Source organism: Anolis sagrei, chromosome X (genome assembly GCF_037176765.1).
Source record: "Anolis sagrei isolate rAnoSag1 chromosome X, rAnoSag1.mat, whole genome shotgun sequence".
Lineage (NCBI taxonomy): Eukaryota > Metazoa > Chordata > Lepidosauria > Squamata > Dactyloidae > Anolis > Anolis sagrei.
The window spans coordinates 74,813,603-74,817,934 of record NC_090034.1 but is presented as its reverse complement, the minus strand read 5'-3'; positions in this window follow the sequence as shown (position 1 = coordinate 74,817,934).

The following is a 4,332-nucleotide window of genomic DNA, read 5'->3' as shown; positions in this document are numbered from 1 at the left end:
GCGAGGAGCGCGGGGCGGGGATTGGACGCAGCGCAGTCGAGGGCGCCCCCTGCAGGGCGCGCGAAGGAAGGAAAGGAAAGAAAGGGAAGAAATAATAATAATAGGTTCTTGTGGGTTTTTTCGGGCTATAGAGCCATGTTCTAGAGGCATTTCTCCTGACGTTTCGCCTGCATCTATGGCAAGCATCCTCAGAGGTAGTGAGGTCTGTTGGAAATAGGACAATGGGTTTATATATCTGTGGAATGACCAGGGTGGGACAAAGAACTCTTGTCTGCTGGAGCTAGGTGTGAATGTTTAGCTGATCACCTTCATTAGCATTTGAATGCCTGCCTGAGCCTGGGAAAATCTCTTGCTGGGAGGTGTTAATCTGTGCCTGGTTGTTTCCTCTCTGTTGTTTTGCTGTTATAAATTAAAATTAAAATTATGAGCACTCATGAAGTCGGATCTGGCCATGGTGGTCCACACCTTAGTCACCTACAGATTGGATTACTGTAATGCACTCTGAGTTCTGAGAGTGCCTTGGACAGCGAGAAGATCCAACCAGTCCATCCTCCAGGAAATAAAGCCCGACTGCTCACTGGAGGGAAGGATACTAGAGACAAAGTTGAAGTACTTTGGCCACATCATGAGGAGACAGGAAAGCCTAGAGAAGACAATTATGCTGGGGAAAGTGGAAGGCAAAAGGAAGAGGGGCTGACCAAGGGCAAGATGGATGGATGGCATCCTTGAAGTGACTGGACTGACCTTGAAGGAGCTGGGGGTGGTAACGGCCGACAGGGAGCTCTGGCGTGGGCTGGTCCATGAGGTCACGAAGAGTCGGAGACGACTGAACGAATGAACAACAACAACAACAATGCACTCTACGTGGGGCTGCCCTTGAAGACGACTCAGAATTTTCAATTGGTACAACGGGCAGCAGCCAGGTTACTAACTGGAGCAACTTACAGGAGCGGTCAACCCCCCTGTTTAAGGAGCTCCACTGGCTGCCGTTCATTTTCCGGTCCCAATTCAAGGTGCAGATTCTTACCTACAAATCCCTGAACGGTTTGGGACCCGCCTACTTGTGTGACCGCATTTCTGTGTACGAACCCACATGATCTCTTCGATCATCTGGAGAGATCCTGCTCTTGCGCCCACCTCCTTCGCAGGCGTGATTGGTGGGGACAAGGGAGAGGGCCTTCTCAGTGGTGGCCCCCTGACTTTGTAACTCACTCCCCAAGGATATCAGACAAGCCCCCACATTGGCAGTCTTTAGGAGGAGCCTGAAAAAGTGGATGTTCCAGTGTGCCTTCCCTGAATAAAGGAAACAATGCCCTGCTCTGACCAATTCCCTGCAAAATGTCCTCAGAAGCATTTTAACTACCCATTGGGTTGCTCTCCCTACACTATCCTTTAAAACCCTCCCGCTTAGATACATCCTACCTCTGTTCACGCCCAGTGTTTATTTTAAATTTTTAATCTATTACATCTGGCCCAGCCATAGGTTTTTAAATTTTTGTGTGTTATTGTCTATTTGTGGGTTATATTAATTGTATTGTTTTATTTGCTTACTGTTTTGTTGTTTTATTGATGTGTTGTTGGGCTTAGCCTCATGTAAGCTGCCCTGAGTCCCCTTGGGGAGATGGCGGCGGGGTATAAATAAAGTATTATTATTATTATTATTATTATTATTATATGTATATTTGCATTGTTGTATTGCTGGGCCTGGCCTCATGTAAGCCGCCCCGAGTCCCTTTGGGGAGATGGTGGTGGGGTATAAATAAAGTTATTATTATTATTATTATTATTATTATTATTATTATTATTCTGTTTGTTTGGTTTTTTTTGTTTATAAAGATCCACCCAGAAGTGTTCTTCCCATACATCAAGGGAACCATGAGGAAACACAACCTACAAACTATCGACAGACCCACTAAGAAAATCCAACCAATGCTAAGTTCAGCAAAGGACAAGAGGGATCCTCTCACTTCTGCAGGAGTCTACCATATACCATGCAGCTGTGGACAAGTCTACATAGGGACCACCAAACGCAGCATTGCCCAAACACCAATCAAGGAACATGAAAGGCACTGCAGACTACTTCAACCAGAGAAGTCAGCCATAGCAAAGCACCTGATGAACAAACCTGGACGCAGCATATTATATGAGAACACAGAAATGCTGGACCACTCTCACAACCACCATGTCAGACTACACAGAGAAGCCATTGAAATCCACAAGCATGTGGACAATTTCAACAGAAAGGAGGAGACCATGAAAATGAACAAAATCTGGCTATTGGTATTTTAAAAATCCTCTAAAATCGTAACAGTAAATAAAGAACAACACTCAAAAACAGGGGAACTCCAGACAAGAAAAATCAGGAACAGCTAATCACCTCAACAAAGGATTCCCATAGGCAGTAAGAAGCCACAACTTGAAACTGCTAGGCCTTTAAATGCTAATCAAGTTGGCCAGTTGCAAAATTCATATTTGCTCACCTTGGACATTCCACAGATAAATAAAACCCATTTTCTTAGTTTCCAACAGACCTCACAACCTCTGAGGATGCCTGCCATAGATGCAGGCGAAACATCAGGAGAGAATAATAACTGGCTACCGATTTGCTACCGGGCTCAATTCAAAGTGCTGGTGTTGGCCTTTAAAGCCCTAAACGGTTCTGGCCCAACCTACCTATCCGAACGTATCTCGGCCTATCAGCCCACCAGGACCCTAAGATCTTCTGGGGAGGCCCTGCTCTCTATCCCGCCTGCTTCACAGGTGCGGCTGGCGGGGACGAGAGACAGGGCCTTTTCTGTGGTGGCCCCTCGGCTATGGAACGCCCTTTCCATGGAGGTAAGATCAGCCCCCTCGCTGATGGTGTTCCGAAGAAGATTAAAAACCTGGATGTTCGAACAGGCATTTGGTTAATTCGGTGCAATTGAATGTGATGATTAAAGGATTGGTAATATGGACGACGAAACTGGATCGCGATTTTAGTTAGGAGATGCATTGGATTGTTATTGATGTGTTAATATTGTGTATTATGTTTTTATGGTTTTAAATTGTATACTGTTGACTGTTGTATTTTGTTGTAAACCGCGTTGAGTCGCCAGTTAGGCTGAGAAACAGCGGTATACAAGTACAGTAAATAAATAAATAAATAAATAAATAAATAATACAATAATAAAACTTTATTTGTACCCCGCTACCATCTCCCCAAGGAACTCGGTGCGGCTTATATGAGGCCAAGCCCACAGCACATCAATAAACAAAAGCGATAACAAATAATCAATACAAAACAGTTAAAATAAAAACTCAAAAACAAAAATACACAACAAGCAAGACACAATAACAATAACATACAGCATTTAAAAACCTATGGCTGGGCCAATTGTAATAATTAAAATTAAATTTTAAAATGCTGGCAACAAGGTAGAGTAAACTAGGATAGGGTTTTCGAAGAAAGATGAGGGCGTGCTAACAATCCTAAGTCAAAATTAAAGTGCATTTGAGGACATATTGCTAAGAGTTTTCCTTATTCTGGGAAGGCACACTGGAACAACCACGTTTTCAGGCTCCTCCTAAAGACTGCCAGCGTTGGGGCATGTCTGATGTCCTTAGGGAGTGAATTCCAGAGTCGAGGGGCCACCACCGAGAAGGCCCTCTCCCTTGTTCCCACCAATCGCGCCTGCGAAGGAGGTGGAAGCGTGAGCAGGGCCTCTCCAGTTGATCGAAGAGATTGTGTCGGTTCGTACACAGAAATGCGGTCACGCAGGTAGGTGGGTCCCAAACCGTTCAGGGCTTTGTAGGTAAGAACCTGCACCTTGAATTGGGACCGGAAAATGAGCGGCAGCCAGTGGAGCTCCTTAAACAGGAGGGTTGACTGCTCCCTGTAAGAAGCACCGGTTAGTAACCTGACTGCTGCCCGTTGTTCAGGAACATGGCCATACAGCCCAGAAAACTTACAATAACCTATTTATTTTATTTTATTTTATTTTATTTTATTTGTATACCACCCCTTTCAACCCTGAAACGGACTGAGGGCGGTTCATAGTGACGTTCTATAGAGACAACAACCTTTACATCATCACACCAACTTTGCAAAAAGTTTAAAAATAGACGTTGAATGTAAGATTGAAAGATGTTGTTAAAGACAGAGGAAAATGAAAATGCACCTGACTGAAATATAATTTTTATTAACTGTCTGTACAAATGGTTCAGGTAACACAACAGAGATGATGATGATGATGATGATGATGATGATGATGATGTGTGTGGGGTGGAGATTTGGTTAGGAGAAGAGATGATGGAATGTAAAGGTTTACTTAGCACGAGGCCTGCAGAAGCAGC